Below are 20595 nucleotides of genomic sequence, written 5' to 3'. Positions count from 1 at the left end.
GGTGTTGCGCACACGTGGCTCTCACATTCACACCCTGTAGTTTTCTCCCACCCTTCACCCCACCTGGCCTGCTCTTCATGAGCTTGGCCAAACTCATCTTTCATTAGGAGCCCCTTGGCTCCTCTGCCCTGGGTCTGGCATCGGAAGGGTCTCCTTTCTCATACTGATTTCTTCTTCCCCCAAATAGCAGCTCTTTACCCCTAGATCACTTCCTCCCAGCTGAGCTTTATGGCTTTTAATGACACAGTGGATGGCTTTTCCCCATTCCCAGTTCTGTCTGGCAGAAGTGGAGTGTTGTGCACATCAGTCCTTGCACACGTTAGTGTCTCTACACAAGCCCTGACTTCTAGTGTCTGACTGAGTCTCCTTCACTGCAGCTCTGTGCCTTGTCAGAGCCCATGCACTGCTCTCTGATCGGCGCTTTGGAAGCACGGGCTGGGCTTGGAATTCTGGCTGGGCCAATTCTTTGATGGGACCTGGGCTGATGAAGCAAATTCTCTGTACCTCAGTTTCCTCATCCATGAAGTGGGATGATTCATGCTGTCTGTCTCCCAAGGGGTTGTGAGAGTTCAATGAGTGAATACATGGAAAGCATACAGCCCGTCCTGGGCATGGCTAGCCTGCAGCGTAAACCAGCTCTTAATGGTATAGGATCTGCACCAGGACTCCAGGAGAGAGGGATGGGCTCAATCCCACCATTGCAGACTGAAGAACACACGTTCAGAGAGGCTAGGAGCCCAACCCAAAGTCACATCAGTGGGGCCAGCCTGAGAGGGAGGTCCAGCCAAGACCTCAGACTCCTCGTGACATTAACTCAATCAGGAGTGCATGTGCGAGAGAGAGAGAGAGAGAGGTGGGAGAGAGGGACGCAGGGAGGGTGGAGGGACAGGGAGAGAAGGCAACCCCAGCCTGTTTCCAAATCTGAACAGATTTCTAATTAGGATAACATTCAGCTATTCTTATGAGAAAATATAAGAAAGGGGGAACTCATCTCTGGGCCCTGCTTAGAAGTACACGGTGGCGGAAGGTAATCAAGCTTCCTTGAACCTCTGCCACCGCCTGGCTCAGAATCAGGCAGGAGCTATCTTTGTTTCCGTATCTTCTCCCGAAGCCTTGAGCAATCACTAACAACCCTATTTACTCCGTGTACCAGACAAACACAGTTACTGCCGTCATCTCACTATTTTTATCTAATATTGAAATTTCTCTCCCTAAGAGCAGCCCTGAATATATTATGATATCTACTGAATAAATGATGTGCGTAATATACTGTGCAGAGATGGTATTTATGAAGCCAGGCTCTAACTGAAATGAAGGAATCATTCAGTTCTTATTTGAAAGGAAATTCAATTGGATACATTTTCAAGAAAGCAAATTCTTGTTTTTTTTTTTAAATCCTTGCAAACTTTGGAATTCAAGGCCAATTTCTTCATATCCCTCAGCTGGATAGATGGCCCTGTGGTCTCCAGCATATTTTTCCTGCAGAGACTGAGATTTTCTCCCTGCTCCTACATGGCACATTTTCCATCAGTATCATCACCATTGTTTTTAAATATAAAGGTGTGTCAGAAACATGCAGTAGTGTTTGAGACATTACAGGTCATTCTCTCAACAGGTTCCTGAAAAGGGGGTTTAAAAGATCCCCATTTTGCAGACCAGAGGCTTGTCTACACCATGGTCAATGCTCGAAAGTAATGGCCAGTCCCTCAGTGTATTAAGTGTTTGATATTTACAAAGCAATTTTGTTTTGTTTTTTAAACTTTATGCACAGTGGCTTCTCCCACAGGAGTAGTAATGGCATTAATGACAGTGTCCTTTGCTTATGACAACATTTTCAAAAGTAGCATTTAATTGAGACAGTCCCTAGCAATACACTGGAAAACTGAGGGTGGGGGTGGAAAAAGCATGGGTATTCTCTGAGGCACCGTAAATAATAAATGCAGAGCTGGGGTTCAGGCCAGGACGTCTGCGTTTGAGGGCAAGTGCAGCAAGCCCTCGGAAGCAGGTGCCTTGTGCCACCTCTGCCCTCCTGCTGGGGCCTTGACCCATGGAGCTCTCAATCCAGAAACAAAACCTGTTGACTTGGTCTTCTTGGAATGGAAAGTCAAGAAGTCAAGGGGCGCCTGGGTGGCTCAGTCGGTGGAGCGTCCGACTCTTGATCTCAGCTCAGGTCTTGATATTATGGTTGTGAGCTCATGCTCTGTATTGGGCTCCATGCTGGATGAGGAGCCTACTTAATAGAAAAAAAAAAAGTCAAGAAGTCAAGAAGTCAAGTCCATGGTGAAAGAATTGCTAGTTGTTTCTTCTGTAAGTCTCCTCACCCAGTGAGTTTGCCTTCACACCCTACCTCCCCTTAGAAAAGGATTTGTAGAGTTGGAACAATAACAGCAAAACAACAAAACTCTCTGGGATTTCCTTGGCGAATTTCTTCCTTTTGCAGCTGAGGGAAGTGATTTTGCAGATGGAGCTCAGAAAGGTGACGGAAGGCCCCAGAACCCCAGAGCTAATTAATGGCAAAATGAAGGGCAAGGCTGAGGCCTCTGAAATGGGTTCTTTCATGAGGTCATAAGGCTGCTCCTTGGCTAGTCTTCAGCCCATCATTAGCTTTACCTGCTAGATCTATTCCCCTCTCCAGATCCCAACCCTGTCCCTCAAAAGAGAGCTCAAACAGAATTAGAGGGAGGGGTAAAAACTTCCTCTTTCAACATTCCGGAGGCTGCGGACAAACACACACTTTCAGGGCACCACTTCTCAAAAGCAGGAGTCCTTTGCGCCGGCAGACGGTACGTGCAGAGGACGGTCACATAAGTTTGGGGAAATTTTGGCTTAAACAGTTTCTTTGTAGTAGGATTTCTTGGCTCATTTAAGGATCTAATGTGCATAATAAATGTCCAAGAGAGACAAGGTGTGAAGTGCTTCCTAAGTTATTTGTGTAGAGAGTCCTTTTTTTTTTCTTCCCCCTGCAAAGAATAGCTTGTTTGGCTAAAGGTTCGTGGATCATACTTTGGGTAATGATGCTTTAGACCAATGGTCAGCAAACTATAGTCTTCAGGCCAAATCTGGCCACCACCTGTTTTGTAAATCATTTTATTGGCCCACAGACATGCTTGTTCGCTGACATTGTCTGTGGCCACTTTTGTAGCACAAGAGCAGAATTAAGTACTTATAAGAGAGACTATAAAGCCTTCAAAGTCTAACCAATTTTCTCCCTGGTCCTTTATAGAAAAACCGTGTCATCTCTTAGAGAATACTGCAATGGGCTTCTTTTTCTCTTTCCCTTTCCTTTTCCTTTTCCTTTTCCTTTTCCCTTTCCTTTCCCAAACTTAGAACCTCAGTATTAATCACCCCAAGCATTAGAGCCAGAACATTTCCCTCCTCTTAAGGATATAATCAGATCTATCCTTTGAGATGGTCATTTTGGAGACACTGTTTTCATTCATAGGTAAGTTACCCAAGACTTGCACATTGCAAACCGCGCACATGTGACATCCAGAGAACGTCAGGATGGCTAGTTAAGGAGCTCGCCAGTTACATTGTTGGATGATGAGCTCTTCTTCAACAGCGTCCAGGACGGGGAGGGGCGGAGTTTGGGACTAGGTCCTTATACGTATGGAAAGTATATCCTGCTTGAAGTCCCGTGAGAAGTTTTCTGGCAAGAGGAATAACTGTGGAGCTTCTGTCTGTTATGGCCAATAGTTTCAGGGCACGTAACTTCATGTTCTGCTATAGATTTAAATTTAGCTTTAAATTCTTTAATTTTTTGTGTGTGTGTGTTGTCGCAGATTGGCTTCCAGTGAACTGAATATTAAAAAGATATTACAGAGAGAAACAACCCGCCTGGCTGATTGTTTCTTCCCCAAATGGATGCGATGATGAGGGAGCGCTTTCATTTACATAAACAATCAGTTGAAAGGGCCTCACCGAATGTGAGAATTCATATTTGATGACACCCTGATTGTAACCATAAATAACAATATTTTCATTGGGGGTAATAAACATCATTACCCAGTGTGTTTTAGGTGAGTGCGCACTTAACGGGGTAAAGAGGAGATGATCAGCGAGATTAAGGTGAGTGCTCAGCGATATTTGAAGAGATAACCTTGCAAATTTAAGGTGTGTAATAAATGTCTTCGCTGAGCACCCATTGGTAAATACAAGGAGGTTTTTGACTCATGCCAGGCTCACTTGTGCAAATGAAATGTATCAAGGCATAAAAACGATGTCACTCAGTGCACCAGCTTGTATGGGGGGGACAGACCTAGGCTCTGTCCTTGATAAGCTCGTGGTCAGGCCACATGACCAGAACACCTATATCCAAGCCCTGTTCATGTCACGTGATAAAACCATCAGCGCAAAGCAAAGTTTCCAGGAGTCTCTTTTGGAGTGGACAGTCTAAAATCCTGTGATTCCAACGTTCTTATTCTGCTCTGTTGCTTTGTTTTGTCTTTTGATTGTTAATTTTCAAATTTCTGGGCTTTTTTAGTTTTAAATTCTTCTGCTGAGCTCTGACACACCTCTAGAAAGCACAGTAACCTTCGGTCCTTAGGTTGATGAAGTTTTATGTATGTGCACACTTATCTGATACAAACCATATCTGGAGATAGAGTGTAAATGTCAATCATTGAATAAATGTGTATTTTTTCAAAGCTCTTATTTATTTATTTGAGAGAGAGAGCGAGAGCATGAATGGGCAGAGAAAGAGGAGACTCTCAAGCAGACTCCACGCTGTGTGCAGAGCCCAAGGCAGGACTCGATCCCATGACCCTGAAATCATGACCTGAGCCAAAATTGAGAGACACTTAACTGACTTGAGCCACCCAGGTATCCCTAAACACGTGTTTTAAACCCAAGAGCAGGTACCTTCTCAATAAACAAGGAAAAAGAGTTAAAAAGAGTTAAAGTCATAGAGTTATAGAGTCATATAGACTCATAGAGTCATAGAGTTAAAAAGGACAATACCCATTAAAACAGTGTGGAAGAAAAAGGCAGGTTAGCTCACCGGCCACAATCACAGGCTTCGACACAGAGGGCTCTAAGTTTGGAGCCTGGCACAGCCATTACAAGCTGCATGTTTTTGAAATGCTCATCTCACCTTTCTTGAGACTTCATTTCCTCATCTGAAAAATGCAGTTATGAGGTTAAGGACCATGAAGCTCTAGAGGCATTTGTGCAAATAACTAACTGGTATGAGTGGTCAGAGGACTTGAGGGAGAGGGAGAGAGTGTGGGACAGGAAACCCAGGGCCCTGCCTCAGGGAGCGCTCAGCATGGGCTGGTTTCTTTTGTGATGGAAGCAACAACTCCAAGGTCACACTTGCTGCAAGCCAACAGTTTGGGCGACCCCAAAGTAATAGTTTACTTTACTTTATAGCTTACTTTAGAGAAAATTCATAAAGGAGCCAAACATTGTCAAAATGTTGGCAATGGACAGTCTTACATTGTGGAATCTATGGTGAGTGTAATTCAAATAAAAAATGTAACACTGAGACAATTTAAGAAATGCGGGGTTCACAGACGATAAACACCTGTCATATTTTTGGTTCTATAACTTCTTTTGTGCTCTCCATCACCTGGGTCTCTGTCATTTCCTGGCAACAGGGAACCTTAGCCTTGGCAGTCAGATGTGAGAACCCGAGATTTCAATTTGAACAAAAATGTGTACTTCTAGACTCTGGGGATTTTCTTCTTGTCACTCTGGATCTCATGGATTAGCCCCATGTCATGATTTCATGTATCAATTTGGCAGGGCCACAGTACCCATATATTTGGTTAAACATTATCCTGGATGTGTCCCTGGAGGTATTTTGTGGATGTGATTAACATTTAAATCAGGGGACTTCAAGCATAGCAGTCTCGATCCATAAAGCTGGTGGGCCTCATCCAATCAGGTGAAAGTCCAGTACAACAAAAACTTAGGTTTCAGGAGCAAGAAAGGATTACGCCGGCAGGTGGACTTTGGATTTGAACAGTAGCTCTTGCTGGGTCTCTAGCCTGCTGGCCTGTGCTACAGAGTCCAGACTGAGAAAACCCAGACAGACATATGAGCCAATTCCTTAAAAATAAAACTTGGTCTCTCTTAAATATATACACATCTATTGGTTCAGTTTCTCTGGAGAACCCTGAATGATACACTTCACAAAAGGGAAGTCTGTCCAACTTTGGAGATGTTAATCATTCTAGGCACCTGACAATCTCTTTAAAAAAAAAAAAAAAGGTCTTTGAAGACTGATGTTGGAATTCTGATAGGGATGCTTCCTAATGCTTTGAGGTCCATGGGTGTCCTGCCTCCCTGAGCCTTGTTCTTCTCATTGTTACAGAGAGGGAATGGAAACTGTGCTCTAGCCAACTTGAGAAAACTGAATGATGTGTTAAATTATATCCTGCTCCCTGGTAAACACGGACCAAATGTTGAGACCTCCTCCTCCTTCATTCTAAGCAGACCTTGGGAGGAAAGCTGTACAGTTCCTCCTGCCTTTGCAAACTCCAGAACATTTTCTCTGACAAGGCAAACCTACAGAGCTAGAGTCAGTAAGAAGGGTGAATGAAACCCCAACTCTTTCTTCTCCCTTCTATTCAAGTTCTATCTGTATAGATAAGCAATCATCATCAGAAACCGGCCAGACATTCAATGGCTCAAAAAAGAGTTGTAGCTTGGAGTAAATAAATTTAAAAAATAAATAAATAAATAAAAGAAGACAGATAGTTATGAAATAAATCCTCTGGTTTTGGTTTGCTTTCCATATTAATGCCTTGATGTTTCTGCTAACCAACATTTGACTGTTTTATAACTGCTACACTTATTCTGTCAAAGTTTGTAGGGTTGGTTTTTTTTTTTTTTTAATCTTTGGGGGGAAAAAAGTTAGCTTACAGTTTATTAACTTGGATTACTGGAAATCGCTCTCATGAGTTTTCAGCTGTAACAAGACCTTGGAAAAGTGAGTCCTTAAGACCAATCTGTAAGACTTAAAAGCATTAATAGCTGTCATTGAAACAGCAGGAGGAAAAAATAGAACGTCTTTTTTTTCTATCTCTGCATTCAGTATCAAGTTTTTGTATTTTCCCCATAAACAACCTGAATATGATTTTGCTGTTCTTTTCTCCTGCAAAACAAATGGCTATTTTCTGTAATGATGATAATTATAGAGCACCTAAGGGCTTAAAAACACGTTCACTTGCATGCTCTCTATTAACGTGCTGCAAGCTCACTTCAGAAAAGAAAAACTATTTGCTGATGATCTGTTTTCAGTTGAAGGAACTGAGACTCAGAAAGGATGACTGACTTAACCAGAGTCAAGTGGTCACAAGTGGCTGAAGGCGGTCTGGAAACCAAGGTGTGAACTTTTTGGCAATTACAGACTACATGCTCCAGTTATGCAGATTCAACAAGGAAACTGAGAACCAGCTCCCTCTCAGTGTCTGGGTTCCCCTCCATTTCCTTGTTTTTCCTCTTTTAGGAGCACACATCAGGGTATGTCTTGGCCATTGAAGACTCATTCCCACCTGAAGCCAAAATGACCAATCGAGTGCCTCCAGGAGCCACAGTGAAAGAAAGAATGGGCGTCTCTTGTGTGGAGCTGAAGTCCTCTCTCTAGGACGTAAATACCTGTGTGGTCTCGTCTTCCTCCTTCACCTCTATGACCTCGATTTCCCCATGTGCAGTTGGGAAGAACAATATCCAACTGGCAGTGTGATTAAATTATTACATAGAATAATATGTACATAGAGATGAGGTCAACATATACTAGGTTCTTTTTAAGTGTTGCCTTTATTTCTCCCCTCCCTGGAATAAGTTGACTCCACCTCAGTACAATGACGCTGATGGACGGGTATAGACAACGTAAGGTAGAAGTTGCCAGAAGATCATCAAGTCTGCACGCACCATCCTGGGCACCCAGCTAACCCCCTTAGCCAGCCTCCACCACATGGAACATTGCTGGGTCTTCTCACACTGTCCTCCATGCTCCCCCTCTGGCTTGATGAAGAAAAATATGGCAAATATGAAAGCCACTCTTTCCTTCAGGAAGACACATTCTAGAATGATCTCAAGCAGGAAATGAGCTTCTAATTTGTTAAATCACTGATATTCAAGGGATTATCTGTATTAATGGCCAGAATTACCTTACCCATGACCTTCTCACACAGTAATGCAATTCACTGAAAAATAGCTCACACATCTAGACAAACAGCCAGACACATGCATACACACACCAACACACAGAGAAATCTAGCATTTTGTGGAAACAATGAATATCTTATTGACTTAATATTTGATTTTTCACTTGATTATTCTTGGTCTCTCCATGTACAAACATAAAACATGCTATTAAGAATTTTAAGACTTATATCCAGTGAGACCTATAGAGGTCAATTTGAGAGCCTCTTCTATTGCTGTTTTATACATGCCATCTTCTCCTTGAACTTCTCTGTGACATGGTCCCCACTGCCTGCCTCCCGTGGACACTGGTGACCAGATAGCTCTAAGTGTTACACATTAAGATCAGAGCTGTCCTCTCTCATATCTATCCATGTTCTATGGCTCTACCATCTGAGACACCAGGAATCAGCCTGCTCCTTTTTCTGTAGAAGACTTCCTCAAATAATTGAGAATTCAGCCAGTTCTGCTGTAACTCTTGTTTTGAAAATGCCTATCTGTTTCAGTGTGATTGATATATTAAGACACAGTTTAAAAATTACAAAAATTTCGTCTTTGCTTATATGCCATTTCTTCTGCAAGAAACACTGAGTGAAAGCAGAAAACATCACGCAGCTGGGTGGAGCCACACAGCAGGGCACAGACCACATAGGAGTGTACCCCTCGAACACCGTTCCACTGCCCCAGCTCACTGTGTGTCTTATGACTCAAAACCACCCATTTCCCATGTTATAACTTCCTTTCCAACTTTCCTTCCAACTCCAGGATGCCCTCCTTCTACCACTTCACCATAGCTTAGACCCAACTTCACAAGCAAACTTGGAGACTTTTTCAAGGGAAGGAGCCATATTTATTGTAGTATTCATATATTTTTCTCAAAATGTGTTACATTCTTTATTAGGTCTTATCTCAGTTTTTCTCCATGTGCCATTGATGAAGTATTTGACTGTTGTGCCCTGGCCTAACTTCCCTCCAGAATCCTATGGTTTTTACTGCACGAGTTGGCTTAGTGATTTTGGGGAGCACCTATGTTGCATTATAGCAGAGCTGACTGTAGAGGAGGTGCCTTGCTCTAGTCTGCTCAGGGAATGGGCAGTATTTGTTCTGAAGGTCCTCACACTTTCTGAATGAAGAGGTAGCGTGTGCCTGGCCTAGCCGAGCCTGATACTTACCACCCGGTGATAAACAAACACCTGTGTCTTCTCTCTAAGCACGTATAGGTTGGAGACCTAGCAACCTCCCAGGACTCCTGGGAAGGAGAATAAACTGTCAAATGAAGGAGGATGACAATGAAATGGTGTCATTTCTGGCTCAGCTAACGCAGCCACTCAAAACGGGAAAATGGAGTTAATTCCTGCTTGGTGGGGGGTCCCCTGTACCAGAGCCGATGCCAAGTGTTTGTGTGAGCCTTAGGTCAATTCAGCCCCACTTCAGACTCTCAGATAAACATTACATCTGCCATTCTGGAAGCAAGGGAGTTAAGAGTTTTAGTGTCTTCCCAAGAGCTAGGACTCGAATCCAATGGAGTTTGGACACAAATTCATGCGCCCTTCCCAATAGGCCATGGTTCCCTCCAGCATGCTTTCTGTTCTACCCTGATGTCTGCTCTACTAAATTCGGGCCCGAGCACGTGCTTGGTCCTGGGACTTCTTTACATGGAGCCCACACAACAGCCACAGAGGTGAAAGTTGGAACTGATATTCATCAGTTCCATCAGCAAGGATGAGAGAGAAAAACAAATTCCAGATGATTAACAAATATTACTTGCCTTTGAACCTGATTTAAAACTAATAAAGTTGCATAATTCATGAAATCATAAAGTCAGACATTTTATAAAATTGTATCACATATGGAAGTGATGACCGAGCATCTAGTATCCATGAAATGCAAGGGCAATTTCTAAGCTGCATTTCAAGTGGTGCTTGAGGGATTATGACCAGCCAGAAATGGCCGATACTATAGGGTTGTAGCCATTTGGTGCCAGCATGGAAACTAAAAGCTGGAACTGCAGCCAGAAATGCAGTAAAAACAGATCATTCATCCTGTTTCTATGACTTGTATTCATCACCGCAGACAACCAGGTAATTCAATTATCTTTGGCCTTGGAAGTCTGTGTCGTGTGGTTTATGTGCCTTTCTCTATCAGTCTCTGCTGTTCAGTCAGACCTGGGGACAGTGGTGTTGGGCTAACTGGAGGGGGGAGAGCCGGGGGTGCACGTGGACAGGAGGCTGAGGAGAAGAACCTGGGTTATTTACTCGAAAGTGATGACAATGATCTCATGGTGTAGAATGCATTGTCCCTTGGAGCCCCCAGTAAGAATAACATGATTCACTTTTATAGCAGCACATTTTATACAAACTCTTTTGTTGGTGGAGAAAAATGTCTCATCTGACATGATTGCAGGGGAAATCTCCTTGTGTTCTTTTCTCTCCCTTGCCCTTAATATTCTCATGCCCATCTATAAGAGCACATAAAATGTGTGGCAAGCAAGATGGTAATGAGGTGGCAGACTTTTTCTAACACCAGAATTTCAATAAGGATGGAATTTGCCTCCAAAAGAGGACAGTGATCTTTTCACAAACACTGTCCTTTGTCCTGAGGCACACAAAATCCCCAAATCCCTAAAATATTTCATCTGAAGATAAAATAATTTTGCTTTAGCCTAGGCTGAAAAAGAAAAGTGGAGGGGGGAGGCATCTATCAGATACAGCCAGGAAAGTCCTGTTGCTTAGGGAGAAGGTAAATTAAAGGCTCCTATCTTATCTGTATTTCAATTAAAATCTTATTTTTGGTCCCCAGCAGTGCAACCCGTTGAAGTCTTTCCAAGTTTAAAAAGAAAAAAAAAAAACACCATTTCAGTAGGTAGACGTTTGAGACATCTTTAATGGACATTCTCTACATGTGATGTGGGCTACTTTTCATGTGTGGGAGAAATGACACAACAATATTTTGAAAAAGAGGTGGAAAGGCAATGGTGCCTTACCTTGGTGAACTTTCTCTTACAGGAATTTTTTTAAATTTTTTTTTTCCAGCAAGCTCCCATTTGAATATTTGCAAAGCCACCCCCAGTACTTAAGAAATCATAACTAAGGGAGTTGGAGGAGAGAAACACAGGAAAAGGCGTTGGGAACTTTCTGACTATCTTGTCAAAACCTTTCTGAGATGCTGAGTGCAGGATAGGGGTTATTGCCTCAAAGCTGGTGGGGGAAAAAAAAAAAAGAGAGAGAGAGAGACAGAGAGAGAGAAGCCAGGATCCAGACTGAGAGAATGTTAGCCATGTAAGTTTATGAAATCAGCCTGGTAGGAGTCGGTGCCTGGGATCAGAGGCCCCGTGCTAAATCATAGACTAAATCAGGCATCAAACAATAGGTCAATCAATCAATCTGTCAGTCAGGCTAACTGTGAAGGGATATAAAACTACGTTCCAAAGTAAAAATAAGGTAAGTGTAAAATGTGGGTTTTAAGTCAGCCAGTGAGGAAACAGGACAGGGAACTGCTATGTCCATGAGACTGTGCTGTGTCATCCCTGTAGGACAAAAGAGCAGACAGAAAGGAGGAGCGTTCTAGAGTGAAGAGAGGAGGAGTTGGTTCTAGAACGTTCCTTGCTGACATTGCCACAGATGACCAAGACAAAGGGCAATACACTTTCTGTGTAAAGGACTAGAGAGTACAGATTCCAGGTGTGGCGGGTCATATGGTCTCTGTCACAACTATTCAACTCTGCTGCTGTAGAAAAGCAGCAGCCACAGATAGTATGCAAATGAGTGGGGCAACTGTTTTCCTGTAAAACTTTACTTATGAACACTGAGATTTGAATTTCTTGGTCATATTCTTTTTAAAAAATTTAATTCATTTATTTGCCAGAGAGAGAGAGAGAACAAGCAGGGGGAGCAGCAGAGGGAGAAGCAGACTCTTTGCTGAGCACAGAGCCCGATGCAGGACTCAATCCCAGGATCCTGGCATCATGACCTGAGCTGAAGACAGACGCTTAACTGACTGAGCCACTCAGGTGTCCCTGAGATTTGAATTTCTTATAATTTTCATGTCCTAAAATAGAACTCTTTCTTTGATCCCCCAAAACATTAAGATACATAAAAATCACTCTTAACTCCTAGATCATACAATGGCCAGCACTGCCCTGGTAATGGTAGTTTGCCAAGCACTGATCAAGGTGATACTTTAATACCACAGCCAATTAACTTATTGAGCTAACAATTTGCTGAGCCCTCACTGAAAGTCAGGCACTGTTCTGCATGCATTTCCAACTCCTTAACTCTTCTGTCAAGGGAGCAAGGCAAGTGCTATTTCTACCACCACCGCTTTGCAAATGAGGGAACTGAGGCTCAAGGAAGTTAACTAGCTTGCCGGAGGGTGCAGAGCTGATGAGTGGCAGATCTAGAATACGCCAGTGCATCTGGGTCAGAGTTGGAAGTGTGAGGGTTGCCATGAAGAAGGAGAGATCTAGAACCCACGAGTCAAATTGCCTAGCTTCACATCAAGGCTCTAGCACTTGCCAGCTTCAGGAGCAAGCTTCCAAACCTCTCTGAACCTCAGTCTTCTCAACGTGGAATAGAACCGTAATTGTGTGTATCTCATAAAACAAGTTAGATGAATAAATGAATTTCTGATCCCTCTCTAGTGCCCAGTAATGTTGGTTAATGTTACCATTAAGTATGCCTTGTCCTAAGTTATATTCTACCTTTTGCTTTGAAAGGATGCCATACCAACTTTGGACGATTCTTCCAGAGTCATTCTTTGCATGAGGGTTTGGTAAAGGAGGCCAGGCTCACTCCATCCATAAACATAAAGCTTAGGATATTTTAAACATCCTTGAAAAGTCCTGAGGATTTTTCAGACAGCCCCTGGATCCCTCCCAGGGGTCTTCCTACCGTTCCTGGCTCCGTTTGGTCTGGAAGCACAGGGGACATCCAGTACTGCTTATGGAATGCAGAATCACTGGGCTCGAAGGACCTGGAGGGGGAATCTCGTCTGACCTTTCCTGCCTGCAATGGGGGGAGCATGCAAATCCTGCCCACCGGCACTCTAGGCATGCAGCCAGCCCCCCAGGTCTCTTGCATTTCGGGAAAGATCCATAGTATCAGCTCAGCTAAACTCCATCTGGTCTTATGTAAAAAACCCTCATTATTTTAGGCAATGGAATTCCTAAGTTTCGAAGATTTTCTTTTCTTTTCAGTAATGCTTCATTTTAAAATCGAGACCAGAGCCTACCAGCACACGCCCCCACAGCTCCCCTTCCAAAAGCCTCAGTGACTGCCTGTGATCTGTAGGATAAAGTTCAAACTGCTTTTTTTGGGTCTTTCAAACTCTCATTCGTTTATTTATACAACAGAGTTTTGTTAGTTTCTATTACTATTTTCAGAAACACACTTTAGCATCTCTGAAATTGGATGTGTCTTCCAACCAATGGCGTGCTCCTATGACACATTCCCATCCCTCTCTACCAATAGCGGTCATAGGTCATGGCACATGCCTGTACACCAGCTTGCAGACTTGCAGACAATAGCCAGGAGATGATGACACAGAACCTTTCTAGACCTCTGGGACCCACACAGCTGTGCGAAGCTGGTAAATCATCCAGGCTTAGCAACAGTTCCCAAAGAAGAGTGAAAAAAACAGGCTAGTGCTGCATAATCGCAAAGCCGACTTCATTGCCCAGCACCAACGACCTTAAATTTATATGAATTCTTTTAAGAAATGCTGCATTGCCAACACTCTAGGTGGAAAAAAAAAAAATAAAACCCCGATACAGTATGGGAAGAACACAGGCCCTAACTGAAGGAATGATTTGGGAACGTTGCCATCTGCGAAAAAGTCCAAAGACTACCATAGCCATATTTTTCTTTCTATCATAAGAATGATAAATGATAAAAAATCTGTCTACTTACATCTAAAGGATTTATTTCTGTAAGTATGAAATAAAATTTCTAAGTATTAAGAGAGCATTGCATTGTGGTTCCATTGCCAGTACTTTCTTTTCCTCTACTTTCCCCCCCGCCCTTGGTGGTACATAAGATATTTCATCTCACAACTAATGGTAGCTTCAACTCAATAAAAGATGGTTGTGTGCTAATCATGGACCATATGGAAGCAGGGCAGGGCAGAGATGAGCACAGATGGCTCTCACTCTGTAGGACTCACAGTCTAGAACAAAAGTCCTCTACGTCCCCTATCCCTGGCTGCCCCTTTCTTCTTGGAACCAACCTACAGCATCCTTGAAAGCCTAGATTAAATAGCAGGTCTCCTGAGATATTTTCCCAGATTATGTGTCCTTTCTCGACCATCTGCAGAAATAAGGGCTTCCTCCTCTGTGCTTCTATGATACTCATACTCATGGGTTCTAGAGTCAGGTGCCTTTGTTTAAATTCTGGTACTTCTGCTTGGGTAAGACAATTAAGTCTTCTTGGCCTCAGTCTCTTTATCTGTATAGTGCATATGGATCTCATGCTCATCTTGTATAGCAGATTTGAGGACTGGATACATTAATATGGTCAGGGCACTTAGAAGAGAGCCCAGCATAGGGTTTGTAGGGTTGACTATTGTCAGCATTAATCTCACTGTAATTTGGTTCACTGTGATGGGGGTCTGTGGGTAAGCTCCTTGGGAGCTAGAATGATGTCTGTCAGTCTTATTTCTCCACCCATATGTAGTACAGCATTTGGACCAGAGTCAGGAACCACTCATTAAGGCCCTCAATAAACATTTATTAAATTTAATACCTAGGGTGCATTAGCCAGCATTCTGAGCTCTGATCATAGAGAGCTTAAAAGGTACTTGTTAAAGGAGGGAACTAATGATTATTCACTTTACAAAAAGGGGGCTGGCACCAGAAGACCAAAAAATGCACCCTGCTTGGCCAAAAGAAGAACTCTAGGGGTCACCAGCTGATGGCAGTTCAAGAATTCTGGATGCAATTTGTTATGTTTTATTTGTTTACTTGTTTGAATTAACAAATTCTTATTGAAAATTACTACCAGTGCACCTGCTAGTGTGACCTTCTACACTATTCTTTGGCTCAAACAAACTCCTTTAAGGAGCCATCCCTGACTTGGCAAGGGTAATGAAATGCTCAGTAGTATAAAAGCTTTCCACTGCAGTATGCTGGGGACAAGAACCACAGTGTTCCAATTTCCAGTCATCCACAAATCCCTCCTTCTGTTCTACGAGTTGTCTCGGCCATGGAACTCGCTTCCTGCTATAATTTTCCTCTTGGCTCAACACTTCCGAGTTGACTTGGACTCAATTCTTCTTTCCGGTCTTTGTTGGTTCTTCTTCTGTTTCCCTGTTTCAGTCCTTACAACAATAACTTTGGAGGTAGCACTTGTGTTTGCTGCCATTCCCGGTCTGGGGCTCTGTCTTCCCACTGACCTGCCCATGGACGACCTCCCTAGGTTCTCCTTACTTGATGACATTCGCAAGGAGGGGTAAATGACCATTAGTGTGCCTCATCTAATATTCCGAGTCTCTGCCTTCTGGGAAGAAGGTAAGTTTGTTTCTGGAGCTACATTGTAGTTTTTGCCAAAAGTCTTGAGCTGAAGAAATATGGGTTATGTCCAGCTAAACTATCTGTATGTGAAAGACCTCCGGGTCCCTTTGTCCCCTGCTTCAGTGACCAGCATGGTCAAGATGGCTGCTGACCCATCAAGGTGAGTCTTAGGAGTCAAGAGAGAAGACATGGAACCCTGTGGGATCCAAGACAGGCATAGAACATGAAAAAGAACTAAAGCTTGTTTGCTGTAAGCTACGGATGCATGGGAGTCTCTTGTCACGGCAATATCCAGACTACAGTGTATATAATCCAGGCTGTGGGAAGGGCCCACAACACTTTCTATGACCCTAACCTTGATTTCCTTTTGGATAATTATCATGACCCATGAACTGCCCCTTAAATCCGTGGGACAGTTTTGGTAAGGCATCATCCAAACATTTCAAGATCTGTGTATCTGTATCACACAGAAGACAGTCTGTGTTGCCAAGTTGTACGTCGACGAACCAGTTCTGGCATTTATTACAATGGACAAGTAGCAGAAAGCTGTCTAACAGAAACTTCTACTGTTTAGGGAACAGAGCTGGGATTAGGTAATGGTGGCGGGCAACATTATGAGTATTGTGGCTGATGCGGGGCTCGCTTAGATTCATTCATAGCGCGGAGTCATTTCCAAATGCCAGTTGCCACTCTGCACGCGGCCCCAGCATCTAATATTTCTAAACATATTTTGGCTCAGTGACACCTTAATGGTATACAATAGCAGCGGGCCTCCCTCTTAGAAAAATGGATACTCTCATTTCTCTAAACATTGGGTCTTTACCTTTATCCATTTCCATTTAAATGCAAATTTCAATCATGTCCACCTTTCTATGTTCCAACATGAGCGTATGGAAATGGTAGCAGCTTGAATCCAAATTTCAAGAGGCTGGGAGCTGTTCCCTATGGGGGTCCTAGACGAGTTCCAATTGTTCTTTTTTCTTGTGCCCCTGTGTTGCTGAGACCAGCCTCAAGGGAGCATTTTGATTCCATTGGCTACGTCAGAAGAGGGAAGGATGACATCCAGAAGTGGAGACACGTGGGTATAGACATCACTAAAAGGTCTCTGAGGTGAACTAGTGGCATTTTAATGAACCTGGCTTCTTATACCCTTTATCCTGGACTCCCAGAGACAGAATTCAGGGCCCAGGAGCTCCTAGAAGGGTCCAGTGTACAGTGATTGCATAGTGTTTCTGTTCCCCAACTCACACCATCTCCCTCAAGTCCTAAGTTAGAGCCTTGCCTCCCTGGCCTGGCAGGCAAGGCCTTCCTTGTCTGCGGACAGAATTCTGGGATCAGGTGAGGCTAGACCAGGAGAAGAGTCCCTACAGGAGGGCTGAAGGGGTTGGTGCAACCTGCAGGGAGATTTCCTGAACAAAATCCTTAGCGTGGAGTCAAGGGCCTCCAGAGTCCTGCCAGTTAAAGAGCCACATCCAGTGACCAAGGCTCACTCATGTCCTTTGTCTCTTGGTCATTCCAACAGTTCCCTCTGTGTTCAGCTAAGAAGTCTTTCTGGCCTAAAGACCTTTCCTTGGCATAGGAAAGAGGGAGCACACGCAGGCTGTTATGAAGGCCCAGCTTGTCTCAAGATAAGAAAAAGTCCCTGGAGAAGGAACATTAAATAGAGGAGGGAGAGAAGCAGACCCACTGCTGAAGGGAAGAAGGAAAGGTAGATTCTGCAGCGAGTGAGCCCGAGACTGAGACTTGGTCCTCTGGGCTTATGGTTCAGAAACTGTCATTGTGTGTTAGTATGCTCTTTTTGTACATTTTATGCTCTCTTGGGAAAGGGGAGAATTTCTGACTGAAAACTTCAGTGTGGCTGTAGATCCTATTAATGAAAGACACTGTCAGGGCCAAGGGAGGTGAAACCCCCTGCTGGGCTGGCTGGACAGCATCAAGGAGGGTTTTCACTTAGAGTCACAGTCTTGAATAGGAGCCGAAGCAAATGTGGGGACCCTAGGGGAGTGTGTCAAGGAGAGCAGGGATTCCAGACCCCATCATATGAGACATAAAGGAAGGGGGATGTGCTGGCATGAGGGCTGGACTCCACCAACACAGCTGGTTGGACGACTCCCCTTGTGTTGCAGGTGCACCAGACAGATCAGACAAATCAGAGGCCCAGGCAAGAAGATGTTCTTTGAGTCTGCACTTTATAGTCAGATCACAGAGGCTGTGCACTGGGGGGTGAGCACCCTATGGAGGGATGCAAGGCGGGGCTAGTCACTGTCCTCTGGGAGGAACGAGTGGGGAAGGGCTCCCTGCTTTCAATGGGAGATGGCTGAGTGAACTCTGAGTTTTCTCATGGAAGCAGGATTCCTGTCTTGCCTCCCACAGGGAGGCACTGGCTTCCTGTGCTGCCCAGGGGCTTGCAAAGTGCAACGAAAATTCCATTCCCTTACCTGCTGACAAATGGAGCTTTTTATTCTAAAGGCTTTTTGTTCTTTCCCTTCCAACACTTCCCATTTGAGTGCTGGGGTCAGAGATGAAGCAAGATGGCAGCAGAGGGAAGGAGACCTCGGTGCCCCAGAGCCAGAGAACTAAGTGATACTCGTCATGTGTCTGGACCTCCTTGGAGGAGGACAGGTGGTTGCCACGCCTTCCGCTGGAATGGGGCTTGTATGAGACAACACACACAAAGCCTGGGGATGGGTGAGATCAGTGATCTGCCACAGCCCTCTGATAACTTGTTTGTCAGTGAGACAGGGCACCAAGGATGCTTTCTAGAGTAGACTTTCTTGAGCACTTGCCTTGGGCTTGGATCTTCAGGGAGGACCACCTGGCAGGTGTCACCACCTGCCACCACCTGGCAGGTGCCCTGCATATCATTATAGGGCTGTGGGGAGTTGGGGACGTCACCAAGTCCATGTTTCATTTCAGTGTCTCTGCTTATAGGCTTATGGGTATTTCAGGCTTCTTGTCTGTAAAGTGGGGTTATCAATACCTGGCCTAGGATCCTGAGAATTAAAAGAAAAAAAGGAATGAGATAGGACCTAACAGAGACCAGGCCACAGTGAGTTTTCAGTGTGTGCTGTTTCCTGGAACTACATCTAACCCATGCTCCCCAAGACATGTGGCTTTCACTTTACTCTGCATCTCCTTCACCCACTGATTCCTATGAGAAATAATCCCAGAGAGGGTAAATGATTTGCTCAAAGACACACAACCCAAAAGTGGCTGCTCTAAGCTAAAGCTATGGGCCTGGAGGCCAGTTCATATGGATTTTATATTTTGTCTCTTCTACCAGCACCAACCTCCATAAAAGAGGTCCCATGATGGAGAACTCACTGGTCCCAAAGGTGTCAGTCTTCTGGACATTTAGACAGATGGTGTCACCCAAGACTGTCCTACTGAAGGTCCCAGCCTGGTGCTAGCTAGTTTAACCTCAGGCAATGGGAGCACGAGAGAATACTGGGGAGGCTGCTGGTTTTCTTCCAGGAGCAGGGTGGTGATGGTCATGGGGACAGCATGCATGCTGGGAGTCAGGAATCCTGGATTTTAGATAGCTATAGCTATTACAGTATTTCTCAAAAATGGTTCTATCAAACTCCCACTCTGAACAAAAGTAACTTGCAATAAGTGGGAATGGCTATGGGTCCTGCTTCTCTGGAAGCAGAACGTGGGGCATTCCCACGCCTAATCATGGGTCTGATAATTTTCAAAGAAAGTGGCCTATGTATTCGTGCTTCCTCTGAATGTTCCTAAAAATACTGGAATATGAAACTCTCTTCTTGGCTTGACACCTCTCAGGTCATGGGACTCACTGTGGCAAGTATCACTTGATTAAAAAACACAGTTCATGTCACTTGAGCCTCTGTTGAATTTCTTCCTGATGCCCACAAGAGCCAAAGAACCACACATATTATGTTTCAGAACAACTTCAGGGGCTGATGGAAGAGACCGACTTACAAGCCTACCTTTAAAACGCAGGATGGTAAGTACTACAGACCTTGGGGTCACCCAGAGGAGCACATCTGATCCATGCTGGGGAGGGCTTCCCAGAGGAGGTGATGGATGAGTTGAGTTCTAAGTTTGAGTGGAAGCTAGCTAGGTGATGGAAGGGGTTAGGGAAGAAACGTCTTCAAAATTGATTTCTTTGTTTTCTTCTTGGCTCAGAGTTTGAGATTATTGGTCCATGAGTTTCCTTAGCTATGACACATGGGACAAAATCACATTATTTTGGAATCCTCATGTACCACTTTGCTTTTGGTCTGGATCTGACCTCCCATTTGAAAATAGTCTGGAGGCCTTTCCTTCTTCAGTCCAGCATCAGCAGGGATGTCCATGGGGACGTTGTGGAGAGCCTGAGCCAGGAACATCCAGCCATTCTCCTACCGGTCCCCCATCCACCATCACATGAGGATGGGTCAATAGTCTTGTCTCCCCAGTGAGGAAGGCAGCATCTTGGAGCAGCAAGCGTGGTGGTCCAGGAGTCTGGATCCTTGCTTGGAGTCTATACCATCCTGTTGGGACACTAGGTGATTAATATATGTCTATAAAATGGTCTTGCACAGAAAATCCTTAGAAGAAATCCTGGGGCCCATTGCCAGACCCAAGAAGGATTAGGGTATCTCAAGTGTTTTAGACCTCCACCCTTCCTTGCTCCAGCCCCAACCTCTCAGAAATTCACGCATCTGCTCTATACAATGGGGATACGTGGGTCTGATGGCAAGGAAGCAGCGAGAGTCTGCTGAGGCACTGTGCGTGAGGGCACTTTGTAAGCAAAGGGGCATGGGTGGGATGTAATTCCCTCCTTCCTGTAAACCAGGAAGAACGTACTGACCTCACAGATAAGCTTTGATAAGTGGTTCTAAGCCTTCGGAAGATATAGGAAAAAGCAAACTCTGAAGCAGGTGAACAAAAGGGACTGAAGCCAATTAAGGGACGGATATGAGGAGGGGACC

Source organism: Lontra canadensis, unplaced genomic scaffold (assembly GCF_010015895.1).
Source record: "Lontra canadensis isolate GAN:19392208 unplaced genomic scaffold, GSC_riverotter_1.0 scaffold108, whole genome shotgun sequence".
Lineage (NCBI taxonomy): Eukaryota > Metazoa > Chordata > Mammalia > Carnivora > Mustelidae > Lontra > Lontra canadensis.
The sequence above is the reverse complement of the archived record's forward strand: the minus strand, read 5'-3'. Positions refer to the sequence as shown.